The following is a 17,064-nucleotide window of genomic DNA, read 5'->3' as shown; positions in this document are numbered from 1 at the left end:
CACATTGTTGCTTGTGTGTAAAACCTAAGCTTCCCCCCCTTGGTATTAAAAGAAAGAAATCAAGCATCCACCCTCCTGAAGGAGAAGATAATCCAGGCTTGCGTTATCTTTGTGAATATTTGTAGGGAGTGAAATAACAGGCGGTGTGAACTTTCTCCCGCTTATCTAAATTGTCTGCTAATGACAAAACATAATTACAGTTACTTCCGTACCAAGTTTATTAAGGTATTCACCAAAACCTCCAGCCACAGAGCTTCCCTTCACTGTCTCACCTTCATTACCCAACTGCTTTTCTATCATTTGAGAAAGCACCCCCTCAAAAAAAAAAAAAAACACAAAAAAACCACGAAAACCTCCCCACTCCCCTTAGGTTTAATGTCTTTCATTTATTTTAGTTGGGGAGTTAGGGAACTTGGGACTTCTAAAAGTATGAAAACCAAAAAGGACTGTGGCATCAGGAATAGAAATTTTAGTTTTCCACCTTCAACACAGCAGGGCTGTGCCGGAGTTTTGCAATTGTTTGCTTCACAGCTTTGAAAAGTCAGCTTGCTTCTTTACCAGAAGACTCAGTTTGTCCTCCTAGAGATCATCCCTCGGTGACCTATTTGGGATGGAAACTTAGCGGTGATCCCTACCCCTGCAAAAGCACCCAACCCAGAAGCGCGAGGAGCAGTCACCTCCCCATCAGCGCCTGGATCTCCTGGCAGTCTTTGTCCCTTCTAGACGTGGAAGCTTGGAGAGGAGGTTTGGTTTCCAAGGATTGGAGCGTTTGAAGGGCGGGGCCATCTCCAAGTCCATCTCCCCCCCCCCCCTTTTTTTGTCCTCTTCTCCTGGGACGGGAGGGCGGAGCAAGGTGCCCCCGCGGCCGCGTCGGGAGCTCTCTCAATGTCGGTCGCTCGAGGTGAGTGTTGGCCAGGGTGGCAGCCCGTGGCGTCGCGCCGCAGGTTCATTTCTGGAGTTCACCGCAGCCGCTCCGCCAGCGGCTTCCCCGGCCTTTGCCAAGTGGGTTTACGAGGTCGAAGGCGTGTTGGGGCGCGCTGGCGCTGGCGCAAGGCTCCTCCCCAGGGCTCATTTCCCCCGACCGCGAAAGCTCTGGAAACCCCAGGTTTCCCCTGACCTCCACTCATTCCTCCCTCCTTGCCGCTGGGTCCTCTCGCCTGGGGGGGGGGGGGAGGGAACGGTCCCCATCCCCGCACTTCGGAACCACGCCAGCCCACAAGGTACCTTCACGTCGAGGAAGATATTTATCGCAGCCTCGGAAAGCCAGCAGTTGATAGGAGCTTTCAATCTGAAATACGATTGCTGTTATTATTATTTTGCCCGGTGCAGAGCTTTTGACAGAAGAAAAAAAAAAGTAAGCTTTTTATTAAAGACAAAGAGGTAAATTATCAGTCGGGACGGCGCAGACCTGGCGCGCTTCCTCTAGTGGCCACGAGGAATTGATGGGGAGCGGCGGTCAGCACTCAGACACCCTTAGGGTCCCGGTGGAGAAGAGCTCGGGACAGATAGACTTGCTCAGGTCCCTCTAGTACCTGGAAAGAAGGGAGTCCTCCCCCTTTGCACAAAGCCAGGAGGATTTCGCTGTGGAGCAGCCTCACCGATCTTCCTCTCCTTTCTTCCTCTGCTTTCTTTGACTCCCGGCTCCCTTTCGCCTGAGTCCTTTCTCCTCGCTTTCCTCTCCCTGACCCCCCCCTTCCTCCCCCTCCTTTCTTCGCCACCGCACGCGTAGTGTCATTTATTTATTTATTTATCACCCCCAGCCATCAACACCCTTTTAGGGCTCCCGAGCTTTTCAATGTGAGTGGGAGGAGAAAAGGGCAGGAAGTGTTGACTGGAAGGGGGTTAGATCGTGCGTCAGGGTGAGACATTCTGCCCTGGAATACACAATCGGGAAAATCTTGGGAAATGAGGATTTTAGATGTGCTTAGGAAACGCCGCTATCCGATGGGAACCAACTCCGTGCGCGTCTCCTCTGCTTTTATTGTATGGGTTTACCGGTCTAGCTGCCCCAACTGTGGGGGAGGGGGGAGGAGGCGAGTATTAAAGAGGACAATCTCGCCCAGGATCCTCAGCATCGCGCCTTCACCGGATGCGCGCTCCTCAATGCGAAGGAATCCAGCAACAACCCCTAATTCAGAGGCGGACAAAAGAAACTTTAATTAAGGTCTCTGCCCCGCGCGCGGCGCTGCGTGCTGTTCTCTCCTGGGGCTGTTGATGTCCAACTAGAGGATCTGAGAAATAGAAATGGTACCACCAGCCCATGCCCTTGAACTTCAATTGCTCCTGACTTGCTGCATTGATTTTTTTTTTTTTTTGTACTGTACCCTCCTCCCCATCACCCGTCCTAAATCAAATTAAAGCCTTAGGAGATCTTTGACCTGGTGAGAGAGGGGGTGGAAACCCATTTCTTTGAAAAAGAGATAGTTCAGAGCGATTTTGGGGGGAAATTACACTAAATAAAAATTCAAGGTGTGATGCTGCAGCTCGGCTTTCTTGTCTTCAACACCATGACACCTTATCATTAGGAGCGATGATTGTTACTTTCCAAGCCTTTAGATGATCAGCCGGAAAGTGCAAACAACGTGGGGCGCGAGGGTGGAAAGTTATTTAAGTACGACACCCCCCCCCCCCCCTTTTTGGTGCGCCGTCAAAACATTTCACAAGTTCGGAAAAGAAAGTGGTGGCTTCTAGATCAGAATGATGGGTTCCTTCTCCTCCTTTCCATATCAGAAGAGACATAAAACGCACAATGAGCCTTTATTTAGAGGGCGACGACTTAAAAAATAAGTGCCAGCAATGGACAACTTGAGCCCTTCACTGGAGATACACTGCAAGCTGGAAAGGAATTAAAATGCCCCACGTGGTTGATCTGGGTTTAGACTTGCAACCTTCAGTTCTTCATCTCTGTTCTTTGCAAAGATTGGCCTCTAGATGGATACATTTGAGGGACCCTCTGGAACCCAGGTTGGGCGCCTGGGGCAGGGCTGATGGTGCGAGCGGAGCAGGGTCCTCACTGGGGGCTTGCTCCTCTGGCCAGGGAGGTCGGGCGCCTCCGGGACGCGAGCGCGCACGCTTGGGGCCCGGCGGTCGCGCTCCTCGCGCCGCCTTTTCCGCAGGTCTTTATTCATCTCATCTCTCTCTTCCCCTTCTCCTCCTCCTTTGCCTCCTTCTCCTCCTCTTCCTCCTCCTCCTCCACCACCACCTCCTCCTCCTCCACCGCCACCTCCTCCTCTTGCATCTCACTGGCCTGGCTCTGTGTTGTTCAGAGTGACAAAGACAATGTCCCAGCCTTAACTTTGCAACCACCTTGCCTCCTTCTGGGGTTCAGCGCGGGAGGGGGGCGGGCAGCAGCTTCAGCATCTCCTCCAGCTTCTCCTGCGCTTCTCCAGCTCTTGGAGAATTCTTCCTATTTTCCCCCCAGCCCTTTTCTCATTTCTTTCTTTCTTTTCCTTCCTCTCTCCTGCACGTTGTTGTTATTAGAAAGGCTTCGCGCACCCCCTGGTGCTCCGGCGTTTTGTGTGGCAGGAGAAGATTGTCTTCTCTCTTTCTGTCTTGCTTTCTCTCTCCCTCTGGTTGCTCATTATTCAGAGAGAGACACAGAGGGAGGGAGAGAGAGAGCGCGCGCGAGGGAGAGGGAGGAGAGGAGAGAGAAGAGCAGAGAGAGGGGAGAGAGAGAGAGAGAGAGAGTGAGAGGAGAGGGAGGGAGGGAGAGGGGAGAGAGACGGATATCTCAGGTCATCTGCAGCTGCAGCGAGTCTGAGGAGCCGAGGAAGGCAGGGAAGATGGCGATCCTCCATTGCTGAGACCCGGCAGAAGCACATGAGACTCCCAAACAACTTCCACAACAATAACCCGAGCAGGAAGAGGAGAAAGAGAAAGAGGATAAGGAGGCGGTGGGGCTGGAGAACCCGAAGCACCTCCCGGCGCCGGGACGCTTCTTCTGTAAGTTACTGCAATTAACCAGCACCTCCGGGGTGGTCTGAGTGCTCCGGGGAGGAGAGCGCGGGGCGGCGGAGGCACAAACGCGCTCATTCATTCGGCCGAGGAGGGCTGGCGGCGCGGGGAGGAGAGGAAGTCCCCTGCATGGGCTGGCTATGAGGAGAGAGGAGAAGAAGCTAAAGAGAGGAGAGACCGAGGAGGAGGAGGAGGAGGAGGAGGAGGAGGAGGAGAAGGAGGAGGAGGGGGGGGAGGAGGGAGAGCAGCAGGGGGAGGAGGAAGAGGAGGAGAAGAAGCTAGGGAGGAAGAGGAGGAGGAAGAGGAGAAGGTGGTGGTGGTAGCTGTGGAGGTGGCTGTGCTTTTCCTGCTGGCTGCTCCTTCTGCCTTCTGCTTGGGGAGGGGGGGGGGGGTGAGCCCTGTGGCTTAATTAATTTCGTGTAGTTCTGTGAAGAGAAGAGAGAGAGAGAGAGAGAGGAAAAAAAAATGAGATGAGTGAGAGGAGAGACCTGGAGGCTTAGGACGGATGCTCCGAGTGTGGGGACAAGAGTAGGGACAGAGGAGGGGGGCGGAGGGCTGAAGGCCAGGAGAGACCTGAGCCCGAGCCAGAGGGAGCGAGCGAGGGGTCAGAGGAGGGAGCGCTCGGAGCGAGCGGCCCCGACCTGAGCGGGTTGACCTCTTTCTTTCTCTGTCCCCTGCTTCCTTTCCCCTCCTCTGTCTGCCTGTCCCCCGCCCGATGGCAAAGCCGTGCGGATTGGCACCCCCCTCTTCCTCAGGTATTTGGCTCTCCTCTCTCTCTCTCTCTCTCTCTCTCTCTCTCTCTCTCTCTCTCTCTCTCTCTCTCTCTCTCTCTCTCTCTCTCTCTCTCTCTCTCTCTCTCTCTCTCTCTCTCTCTTTCCTCTCTCTCCGAAGTTGGGATGCGGGGTCGGGATGTGTCGAGGGGGTGGCTGCCGCCGCCGCTGCTGGGGAGGAGAGAGGCGACGAGCGGGGGGCTGCGGGCCGGGTGGGGGCGCAGGTTGAGGGACAGCTGAGGAGCTGTCTCCAGGCTGAAGGTTCAGAAGCATCTGGTTGGAGGAGGACAACGGTTTCTGGAGAGGAGAAGCCATTACACACGCTTGGCTCTCCTCTGAGGCTGGGAGAAAGGAAGGCAGGGGCCTGGAGGGGGGGCGTCTTACTCCTGGTGCGGTTCCCAGGGGTCTGCCCTCCCTCCAGGCACGGGGGGAAGCCGCAGCCGCCCCCCATTGGAGCAGCCCCTCTCTTTCCCTTTCTTTATCTCCCTGTCCTCCATTTGCAAGCTGTCTGCTTTGGTTCCAGTCCAGACTCCAAAACACAAAGCTCCTTCTCACGTTCATTCTCCAGGCTGTTCACCATTCCTGAAGGAACCCTGGTTTTCTTTTCATTGTGGCTCCTAACCTACAGAGAGGGAGGGGAAGAGGTTGCCTGGAGTTCCTTTTATATTCCTCCCCAACCTTAAAAAAAAAAAGAAAAAGAAAAAGAAAAAAGAAGAGAGAAAGAAAAGAAAAAAGTTTCATTTTTAAGCACGCGCCTGGGATGGGAAAAGACCAACCAGTTGGGGCTTTCTCCAGGGGCTCCCGGGGGTTGTGTCTCCCTGTCTGGGTTGGTTGTTTGGCGTGGTTTGGTTTTGTTTCTGGAGGTGGCTTGCAGGTTTGGGGAGGAAGTGACTAGTTGGGTTGAGAGCTGGGAACTGAGTCAGGTAAGCCTTCAGCCTTGTCATGCTGTAACTCCACCAGAAAATGGAGGAGCGCGGGCTTCCAGGAGACAAAGCTGAGATGAGAAGTGTTTATAAAATTATGGATGTCTCCATTTTGAAGCTCTGTTGGTGATGGCTGGAGGAAGAGGCATGCCTGCCTACTCCTTCTCCCTCTCCAGAGGGAGACCTTGTGGTGGCTCCTCACTGTCTATTCATTAAGCAAGGGGGTGAGGGCTTTTAAGGGTTCCTCAGATTTTTCTCCTACCCAAGGAGCGCTTTCACAAGTTACTGAGATGTTTGTTTCCATTTTAAAGTAAACTTTTGGAATTTTTTTCTCCTTTGGAGTGGACCTGAAGGGTTTGTGATCTCCTTCAGGAAAGGCAAGGCAAAAGCTAAAACATTTCCACTGAGATCTTCTCACTACTTTCAGCTGCTCCAGGTCCCCTGAATGTCTCCAGGAAATGTTATCCCCTCATTGTGAGGGGGGTTGGTGGCCCCAGGCTGAGATTGGTTTTTTTTTTCTTTCTTTTCTTTTCTCTTTTGAGTTCTGAAGGCTTGGTTATCATCAGTTGGATGCATTGCAAGAGTTTATTGTCTGGTTTTGGGTGATTTCTGCCAGAAAGAATGGAATATGTTCCTTCCAGATCTCAGAGGAACCCTTTCAGACTGGCTGTTTCTCCGGGTTCTCCATGTCTCTTCAGGCTGCTCCATTTGTGTGTTAGGCCTTCCTAGTTCCTTTGTCTCCCCCCTTGCCTTCTGCTGTTTTTCCCCCTCTGTTCTCCAGCACTGTAAGTCTTCAGAAATCCTATCACTATGTCTTCTTAACAATGTCACTATGGAAACAAATGATGTCAGTTGAGAAAACCTTATGTCCAGGTATCTTAACCTTTTTAATTGGAGGAATTTATTAATCTTGTAGGAAGACATTTTGTGAGGATAGCTTGAAAGCAGGAGCCAGTCCTACCTCAGCACACACACATTGCTATGGAGCCCTTCACAGATTAGTTCTAGAGATTGTGTGTAACTGACCCAAGGAAAGAACTGAATTCTGAGATGCTTTAGAAATTTACAAAAGCCAACCATGAAGACGTTGCTTTGCCATTAGGTCAGGTAGCCATCTTGAGGATGAGGGAAGATGTTGGGAGAATGTTAGATGGACTATTGAGATAGGTGAGGAAGGCTCCACGGTGGGATGAAAACTCGGAGGAGATTCAGAACCAATGAACAGATTCTAAGGGGGCTAACTGGACCTTGCTCTCAACCAAGGAGAAATGCAGAAAGGTACCAGCTTCAACAGAAATAAGGAACACATTGGTGAGCCACTTTACACCAGCCCTTTCCTTGCCTTCTCATTATGTGTCAGATTTTTGTATGCAAAGTTCCTTCTGTCTACAGTGTTTTTGTGCATATTGAAGTGGTTTTCGATTCCAGATGTAATTATGTTCTGTGGAGTAGCTGGTAGCAATGTCACTCAGTAAATGCACACTGCTGTATATGACAACGCCACATTTTTCAAACCAAACTGTTGTGTCATTAATTGAGGGTTATTGTTCTTCTGAGGGGTGTGAAAGGAGACAGGGAAATACATGGCTCTTTAGCTGATAATTGTCCATGGTCAATGAAGTAAAACCCTGTTTGTACAGATGAAGATGTATGGTTTTCAGTGGATGTGTATGCTCATTTAAAAATACAATGTTCAGATCTTTGCCCCTTTAATAAAGACCTAGAAGTCTCCAAGAGCACTTAGAAAAAAATTCTTGCCTGGAATAAGACCTTTCATTTTTTTCATTTTATAATGTTATCTTTTGACTGAATCCCTTTGGTTTTTAAGTTGTCATGTTATATTTAAGTTTGGTAATGCATATATGGATGATGCTACATGTTCAGCTTGGAAGTTTAAATGCAGTAGATAGCTATTTGGGCAAGTAATTATCAGATAATTTTGCATCTAATTAACTGTGTGTTTATGTAAACATAAATATGTTGATCTTGAAACAAACTTTCATGATATCTTTTTTATGGTTGTTAATATGGGGCAAGTAATTAATTTGTTTTAGTGTGTTGGTTGGGGAAGTTGGGGGGTGATGAAAACCTGCCAATCACTCTAACAGCTTGACTCACTACTGCTTTTGCTTGGAAATCAAATGATTTGGTGTCTTCTCAGATAGTATTAGAGTTGAAGGAATCTGGAGTGGGGGAAATGAGGTACCTAATAGACATTTTTGAGTTTGAGAATATATTTTAGCTGATAATCTAAAAGACACTTCCATGTGATTTGTACTTAATCAATTTGAGAAGTCCAATAACATTTTTAAAGGCATTAGACCTACACACTTGAATTGACACAAATACTTTGGATTAAGCACCATGAAAGGAATAAAAAATAATAATAAAGTCAGCTTGAACATTCTATTTTGCTATCAAAGCTCAGAGATCTTTTTTGGTTTGAGACATCAAGTCCATGCTTATTCTTGTCATACAAGAGATAGTTGTTGGTTCTTCATATTCACTAATATTTCTCTCACTGATTTTATATATAATACATTGATTGACCTCACCCCCTGAAGACCCTCCTTATCTCACTCTTACCCCTACCCTGTGTTGGAGACAACTTTTAGGTGAAAAGAAAAATCTATGTCCATTTTTCCTAATGTGTCTGCCGGAAGACAGTAGAAGGTGGGAATTCCAGCTTTCCTAATGGGTTTTAGAGTACTTGTGGTCTGTTTTCTTGAAAGAAGGAAGGATGAAGTTGCTTTGAGAATGAGTCTTGTTTTAAGTGTGATGGAGTTTAATAGGGCCTAGTCTTCCTCTAATTATTCCTGATGATGAGAGTTTTAGTTAAGGTAACCTTCATCTTCCTTGTGGTATGTGCATCTTTCAGATTTATAGTTCATCATGTTACCCAATAGAGAATTGATGAGTCTGGGTTGAGTATTTTAAGTTGAGAGCTGAGGTGCTGGAGAACCGAAGTGCTATTTCATAATTCCACAGTCACAGATTAAGAAGCGTATAAGCAACTAATCCCAACCGCAGAAGATTGTGCATGAATATGACTGCATGTCTGTAACTATATGGAAACTCCAGAAATTCAAAGGAAGGTGGGGCTGTAGCTCAGTGGTAGAGTGAGTCCTAAGTTTAATCCCCAGAACTTTTGTGGTTGGGAGAGGAAAAGAAAAGAAGGGAGAGGATATGGATGAAATTCAGTAAGCAAGACATTTGCCAGGTGACATGTGTTTGTGTTTGTGAAAGCAGCTTGTGAGAGTCCTGTGCTTCTGAAGTTGACGGCTTTGAGAGAAACATTATCTGAGTGTTGGTGACCTATTAATTGATTATGAGAAAACAGAGAAGAGAATAGATAATGCTAAAAGAAAATTCCTCTCCTTGTGTAATATGCCAAGACATCTGGCAGATGTTATGTGGGGCCCTAAGGAATGGACAGTTTAATTTTAGCCCTAGCAAGGAAATGGGAAGTTCTAAGCTCTTTTAATAGCACAAGTCTTAGTTTGGGGAAGGATGCTTAAAATAATAAGAAAGAAAGGAAAAGAAGCATTTTATGGAATAGGAAAGAACTGCAGGGAGAGTAAACTGAAAGTTTGGGGGGTGATAGTCAAAACCATTATTTCCCAAGTAGAAACTAACATCCAAGTCACTAAAAACTGACAAATGTTTACATTATAAGTGAAGAATAATAAGGAGTTAATAATCACTAGACAAAACTTTCAGGTTAGAAGCTAGATTTTTTTTTATATACCTTAAAGAGATAATATATTTCAAATATCCTTAATGACCCTCATTTTACCCAAGAGGAAACTGGCACACAGACATGAAGTGACTTGCATAAGGTCAGAAAGTTCAGCTGTAACAAAGCCAGGCCTAGAACACAGGTCGGGTTGGATGACTGCAGCCTGATGCCCTTTCCACTACCTCCACAGTGTTTGGTGCTTGTAGCTGTTCATCAGCTACCCTCTTCAGGGCCTGAACTCTCTGAGAAACTCTGTAGTCCTACCCTTGTCGGACAGGAACATGAATTTGGCTGTTGTTGTTTGTAGTTGGGTTTAACATGTGGGGACTCAGGGCTGAGGTATTATGCATACTTCCTTCATGGAAGCAGAGACCCATTTTGTTAGTGAACCATTAGCTACTGGGTGGTAGCTGTATTTTTCTTTTAAGTTTTCTGTTTTCCTCTCTTGTTCTACCATCCAGGGCTCAGAAGTGCTTTTCAAATGCCCTTCTTTGGAAATTTGTCTGGGTCTATTGCAACTTGCAAAAGAGTCCACAATTGGACTCTGAGGATCTGTTTTGCAACATGGTGCAAATTCAAATTGGCTGCTTTCAGACATGCCATTTTGTAATATTGATGAATGGTCAAGAGGTGAAATGTAGTCTTAATTGGTGGTTTTCTAGTATTCGCTACTCATTCAAAAAAACAAAACAAAACAAAAAAAACAACAAAAAATCCCCACAAAAACCCCACGCTCCTTCTATGTATGTTTTTGAATCCTAATTCTCTCTTGAAGATCAACAGCTGTTTCCCACCTCCCAGTAAACAGGCAGTCATCATTCATGACTTGGGGAGAGTACTTTGGAAAGGGTGAGATGAGTTTCCATGTCTGTCCTCTTGGACAAGCACGAGCAATTTTGTAAGAAAGAAGAGTGATGTTTGGAAGTTTCCACATTTTCTAAGCTTCTTCCAAACAAATGCATAAATTCTTAATCTACGAGGCAGCCTGGAGAAGGTAGTGCTGGATACAGGACTTCTGGCAGAAACATAGTTAATGTTGTAAACAGTTGAACCTCAGTGTGGCACTCCTCCAAATGAGTTGACTGTCGAAAATAAAATGTTCCAGAAGAACTGGGAGAACAGGAAAGAAGTTAAAACGGCATGGTTTGCATGCCAGGGCTGAAGGAAGAAGAAAAAGATTAGATGGGGGGGCACTGGAAGGAAGATAATTAGAGTTGAACTATCTCCTGGATTTATAAGACCCAGGAGAACTTTCCAAACACAGGGAAGCTGGTTTTTATGAATCTAGATGGAATCTGCAGCTTACTAGGAAGTTCTTCTGAATTTTCTGTCCCCTGAACCGTACAACTGGTAAAGGAGAAGTCCAACAGAGGTGACTTGGATTTACAATTCCTGCTTGGACATGCCATCATAAAACTGATCTTCTTGCTAAGAACCATGGTCCTCAGCAGTTGGAGCATCCATAAGATTCATGAAGTCTTCAGATGTGTGACTCCAATGCCAAGTTGATTATTGGGGTGTCTGGGTGGGTAGAGTGGCATGGTAGGAGAAGGTGCTGCTACTGTTACCTCCCTCCTGGGGAGCAGCTTGCTTCAGGTCTTCAAAGCATTCTTTTGTGACTCCTAGCTGAACACATTTTTTTTTTTCTGGAGTTGTTCTTGGAGGGTTGGAGGGAAGCTTCCTTTTCATGGCAGCCCATGGATGTTTTGGTATTGATTTCCTTGCTTTTGTGTGTTTGCTGACTCAGATCACTGCTCTTTCTTCTGGTTTATTAGTAAGATGCTTAATGCTCTACCCATCCACGCTCACCCCCAACTTCACTTAAAGGGTGGAACCTGCTCAAGGGGGGAAGGGATTGGTAGGTTTCTTACTTGTTTTAAAAAAAAAAATACTTGAGGCCGGGTGGTGGCGGTGGCAGTGGCAGCACATGCCTTTAATCCCAGCACTCAAGAGGCAGAGACAGGAGGATCTTTGTGAGTTCAAGGCCAGTCTACAGAGAAAGTTCCAGGATAGGCTCCAAAGCTACAGAGAAACCCTATCTTGAAAAAAAAAAAAAAAAAAAAAAAAAGGTTGAAGACAAGACTATGTAATTCAGAAAGTTATTGGCTAGGCGGTTGAGGAGACTTGAATGGGATCCATGAAAGGAAAAGAGAGAAACTGTTCACAGGACCCAGTGGGTCCTGGTTAAATGTTTTAGGATCACTTAAAAGGGAAGTGAGCATTGCCCAAGGTTTGGAAAGCGGGGTCTTACCTTGGATTCATGTTGGTTAGCGCATAAAAGGAGCTGGAGGCCCAGGCAGGACAACTGTGTCAGAAGTAATTAAGCCCAGGATTTGTGGAGAGGCTTATCTGCCACAGAGCCCAGCTGGGGAAGGCCAAACTCACTCCTTAAGCCCTCGTCTGGCCAGTTGGACCAGAACACAAGCTAAGGCCCTGGGATTTTACCTTCTTCTCTTCCGTATGCAGGTGCAAGAAGGCAAAGCCATTCTTCCGGTTTTCTCATGTCTGCTGAGTGCTTCTCTCTTGAGCTTGGAAATGCCAGAGGCAAGGGGGTGGAAGCTGGTTACCTCAGAGGGCACATTCTCCCTGTTAACACTGCAAGTGTGCCTATCACATTGTACCTTATTACTCGAAAAATAATTGTGTAGTGGCACAATGTGGGACACTTGAAAGATGTTTGCTGCACAAAGGTTCCAATACTCACCTGCAGATTAAGAAATGGGTTTCTAAACCATCTCATTTCTATTGCTAATGAAAAGCTTTGGAAGGCACCTGTGAATTAGAGCTCCAGCTGCTATCATGGTAGGGGAAGTTAGGCCTTGAAAGGATACATGGATTAGCCCGTCAGAAAAGCAAACAGTAGCATCAGCACAAGTAGAAAATAGACAGGGTTGTTAAGCTAACAGAAAAGTAGGCTAAAGCATTACTGTAATTATATGGTGAAAATTTGCTGGGAAAGAGAGAGCCCGCTTGGATGGGGAAGGGAAAAGAAGTGAGGCAGAGGAATAATTGACAAGTCAAAATAGAAGAGGTCTGTCCACTGGGAAGGAAGGCATTGCTCTTAAAAAAAACAAGAGAGTGAACGGAGAAAGACCTTGTAACTTGCTACCCATTGCGTGTGAAATATGAAGAGCAATGGCTAAGAAACACTTTCTTTAGTCAGCTCCTATTGGGAAAAACCAGGATTGGACATGGAAGATGATTCGTGTAACTTCTGGGTTACAGCTGCAGCCTTTTTGATAAAGGACAGATGGAAACTTGAGGGAGCTGGTTGAGCAGGCTTGATGCAGATTTTCCTGGAAAATGGATAATGCCGAGAGTAGAGCACTGTAGCAGATAACTGCATTATTGATGGGCAGAAAACGTGATAGTCCTCTCTAAGGTTAGCCATAGCGCTTCTCAGCCTATGCTCTGAGTGTTAGAAGGAATGAAAAACAGAGACCTGCTCATTCCAGAGAGGAAGTGAGCGGACACCACATCACTGCATGGTGTCCAGTTTAGGGTTAAACCATTTGTCTGAACCAAAGGTCAGCACAGGCTGGTGGACCAGTCTGCTCCCAGCATTTTAAAATCCAGAACCAGGCTGTTGGGGTGCAAGATATTTAGCCATTCTCATCCCTGGTTACATCATCCCTTTGTGTTATGAACAATTAACAACAGACATTCAACTCAGGTGACTGTGGGCCTCTTCTAGGGGTTCTTCAGTTGGGGCAAAATGAACCCTTGGCTACAGACTAAAGCTTCCCTGAGGCAGACCGCAGCTAGAGATCATGTAAAGATTTCCTCATAATCACTTATCCACCAGAATCTCTTCTGTGTTTCCATCTTGAATAGTCTCTGACGACTGTTAATTAGTATTTAATAGTAGTACCTTGAAGGGGAGAGTATGAAGAGAGGGTTTTCATTTGAATGTCAGAGTTCAGAAAGCTTCCCCCCTTTCTGCTGTCAGTTGGATGTTTCCTGTCCTAATATTGAGTGAAAACAATAGAGAGTAAATATGACTGCTTCATCAAAAAATTCTGCTAACTCCGTTTTAGCATAGGAGTACCACAGAAAGCTTCAAAATGCTATTTCCCTCCTGGATGGGCTCATAGCTGATATTAATACCAGGTAACATTTGTTTAACATTTAGTATGAGCCAGGGACTGTCCGTGTGGTGGAAGAAACCAGGGGTTAGGGAGATAATTTGCCCAGGGTCATGAGCTAAGAAGTAGGGGAGCCAGAGTTCACATGAGAGGTGCCTTCCTCCAGAGCCCTGGCTCTCTGCTGATAGGACCTGACCTATATGCTAATAGCTTATGTTCATGATGGTCTGTCTCCTCCAGTAGCCAGGAGTCTTTGTGCTGTGGAAGGGAATCCGCACATAATGGAAAGTTGATTGATTGTAATGTATTGGTTAAGAGGAAAGAGACAGCCCATTCCAATAACTGAGAAAGTATTTTACCAAGAGCACCCTCTTTGTCTTCTGAGTTACAAAGGAGACCTTGTAGGAGTCACTTGGAGGAGTACATATTTTTAAATTGTATCAAACTCATTAGAGTTTCTTTTAGTTTCTGAAACAGGGTTTCTCTCTGTAGCCTTGGCCGTTCTGGAACTTACTTTGTAGCTCACAGAGATCCACCTGCCTCGGCCTCCCGAGTGCTGGGATTAAAGATGTGCACCACCACCGCCTGGCTTGCAGATGGAGTTTTGAAAAGAGCCCTGATCTGAACTGGCAGACAGACATGCTGTGTTCCTCTCTTTTTGAAATCTTGATGCCCTGTATTGGCTTTAGTGACTGGAGGCTGAAGAATGTTTTCAGAAGCTACACAGACAGACATTTAAAAGTTAGTGAATGATCACTTGTGGAAAGTGGGGCCGATTCTCTTAAAGTGGGCACTACGGCTCCCAGCACTGCTCAGTGGTCGCCATGCCTTCTGCTTAGACCATAGAGACACAAGGAATGTTCCAGTCTTGTTCGCCTCTTTGTGGACTGTTCTCGTACAATAAAGAAGCGTTGTTTATAGGTGACCGCAGATATCCCTCACAGAGTAAGTGACTGTCCTCATAGAGATAGAGGAGGTCTGTACACTCCTTAGGTGTACAGGACCATGGCTGTTCTGTGAGATGAGCCATTGGATGCTGATGGCTGAGCAGTCTCATCGGCCCCCATTGTCACCACAGCTCTGTTCCTCTGAACTCTGGTACCTAGACAGATACATAGTCAAAACTTTTGTAGAAGGGAAAGCGTACACCCTGCTTCTAAAGTGCACAAGAAAAGGCCATTTTCACCTCATTAGGATAATTACCTATCAGACTCACCCAAACCATTGTTTCCCTTTCCTTTTTTTTTTTTTTTTTGTAGCTATGTTGAGTCTTACACCTGGTAGAGAACTTTACCGCAGAGCTACATTCTCAACCCTAAAATTACTGTTTGCTTGGATAAAGAACTTTGAGATGCAGAGGCAAGTGGATCTCTATGAGTTTAAGGTCAGGCTGGTCTACATAGTGAGTTCCAGGACAGCCAGGGCTATGTCTCAAAAGAGAAAAGAAAGAAAAGAACTTGGGGATGTAAGAGATATTCATGGAAGAGAGTAAACTAGAGCAAAGTGTGGTGATATTATGTTCCCCAAAATATTGTGCACCCTAATAAACTTATCTGGGGTCAGAGAACAGAACAGCCACTAGATACAGAGGCCAGAAAATGGTGGCACACACACCTTTAATCTTAGCATTCCAGAGGCAGAGATCTGCCTGGATCTCTGTGAGTTCAAGGCTACACTGGAAACAGCCAGGCATGGTAACAAGAGCCTTTAATCCCAGGAAGTGATGGCAGAAAGCAGAAACATATAAGGCGTGAGGACCAGGAACTAGAGCTGGTTAAGCTTTTAGGCTTTTGAGCAGCAGTTCAGCTGAGATCCATTTGGATGAGGACACAGAGGCTTACAGTTTGAGGAAACAGGATCAGCTGAGGAATTGGCAAGGTGAGGTGGCTGTGGCTTGTTCTGCTTCTCTGATCTTCCAGCGTTCACCCCAATACCTGGCTCCAGGTTTGATTTTATTAATAAGATTCTAAGATTCGTGCTACAGCAAAGTGTGGGATTCTTATTTTTTTTTTTAAATTTACTTAACTTTATTTTATGTGCATTGGTGTGATGGTATCAGATCCTCTGGAACTTTAGTTACAGACAGTTGTAAGCTGCCATGTGGGTGCTGGGAATTGAACCCAGGTCCTTTGGAAGAACAGCCAGTGCTCTTAACCGCTGAGCCATCTCTCCAGTCCCAAAACATACGATTCTTTGAGCAGAATTACTAATTCACGGGGATTGTTACTCACTTAGCCACAGTATAAACCATGTTCCCCACATCAGCCTACCTCAAAGACCAGTCTTCAATGAACCTATTTCTTTTATCTTCTTAATTCCTTGGAGAGGTGCCCACCCAGGCTGCCTTCAGGAACTGCTTTTGAAGACAGCAAGGTGAATTGGTTCAATGTATCTCTGGGTACTGTGGCAATTGGGCATAAGATGTTCAATTTGTGAGCATGCTCAATATCAGAGGTACTGCAAGAGAGAGGAGGCCTTGAGACACGTGTGACGTGGGTAAATGGATAAAGTTTATGTATGCAGGCCTGGCAGAGGAATCAGCCATTAATTTGCAAGGAAAAGAAGAGAAAATTACATTTTCAAAGACAGAATCAACTGTATCATTAAAAAATAAAAAGCACACCGTGTATATTACATGAGCCAGTGTGCTTTCAAGAAAGCAAAAGTTTTATCCTTCCAGCCTCTTGAAAGTTCAGTCAGTCCCTTAGCCCCATGCCTCCAATTAGTAATTTGATGGGGATAGGGAATAAAGAGGTGTTCAAGAGCAGATGTTGGCTGACATGAAATCCATCTCTGCTCTGTGCTTGACTTGGTGCCCTGTGTACTGGTGTGTTCCTTTTCTGACCAGTGGCTGAGCTTGTTAGTCATGAATGAACATCACCCATAGGTCCAGAAATTAGCAAGTGTTAAATGTTATGTGATTATTAGGGAGAAAACAAGATAATCTAGTCAGTGGGCTTAATTAGGTTGTGATTGCCCAATTGCTGCTTCACGATAATTATATTCATAACCCCATTTCTAGACGTCAACTACAATTACCAGAACTGACCCCAGCACAGGTAAGTGCTTTGTGATCTTACCTGGAGCAGCACTGGGTGGTGAATCCCTGATGTCTCCCCACTGTAAGCTTCCCATGATCGCTTCCCTTCCTCTGTAGAAAGGCCTGTGACAGTATTATTTTGTCTGCAACTGCACACACTATTTAACTTGTGTGGGCTTCTACAGAAGAGTATATTCTTAAGATTTTAAGCACCAAATGAGACAGAAAGCCATAAATACACCAGCAGGTGAGATTCTTGAAGTGTAAAAATTTTAAAAATTGGCTAGGTAATTTTTTCCTTAGCCTATTAGTCTGTCAGTAGCTTTAATGTGCTTCATCTGATGGGATGGTGTGCTTGATAAGGCAGAATCTAAAAGTGAGAGCATTATTTGTTTGTAAATAATGCCATGTCAACATTAAGGTCTGAGGAACACTAGACAGGAACTTTTTAGTTACTTTTTAGAACCTTTTAGATACTCCTCCCTTTCCCCCAAATTTGTGAAACTTATTGTCAATGTATTTGTAGTATAAGGAGAACAGCAAGCTAGGGGTG

At 46.0% G+C, this 17,064-nt stretch overlaps 1 protein-coding gene across 5 annotated transcripts in view; it reads left to right on the top strand.

Moving 5' to 3' along the window:
* The first annotated feature begins 300 nt into the window (after positions 1-300).
* Positions 301-17,064, top strand: part of Znf462 (zinc finger protein 462) — a 140,857-nt gene continuing 124,093 nt past the window's right edge. The window contains exon 1 of one of the 5 annotated variants that reach the window (XM_052715237.1): positions 301-901. The gene's annotated coding sequence lies outside the window, so the exon portion shown is untranslated. Of the gene's footprint in view, positions 902-3,728; positions 3,943-4,359; positions 4,710-4,962; positions 6,959-17,064 lie in introns of those variants that run through there. The other 4 variants (XM_052715234.1, XM_052715238.1, XM_052715235.1 and 1 more) reach the window with 4 other exon arrangements.

This window comes from Peromyscus californicus, unplaced genomic scaffold (assembly GCF_007827085.1).
Source record: "Peromyscus californicus insignis strain IS unplaced genomic scaffold, ASM782708v3 Scaffold_5__1_contigs__length_169319896, whole genome shotgun sequence".
Taxonomy (NCBI): Eukaryota; Metazoa; Chordata; class Mammalia; order Rodentia; family Cricetidae; genus Peromyscus; species Peromyscus californicus.
The sequence above is the reverse complement of the archived record's forward strand: the minus strand, read 5'-3'. Positions and strand labels throughout refer to the sequence as shown.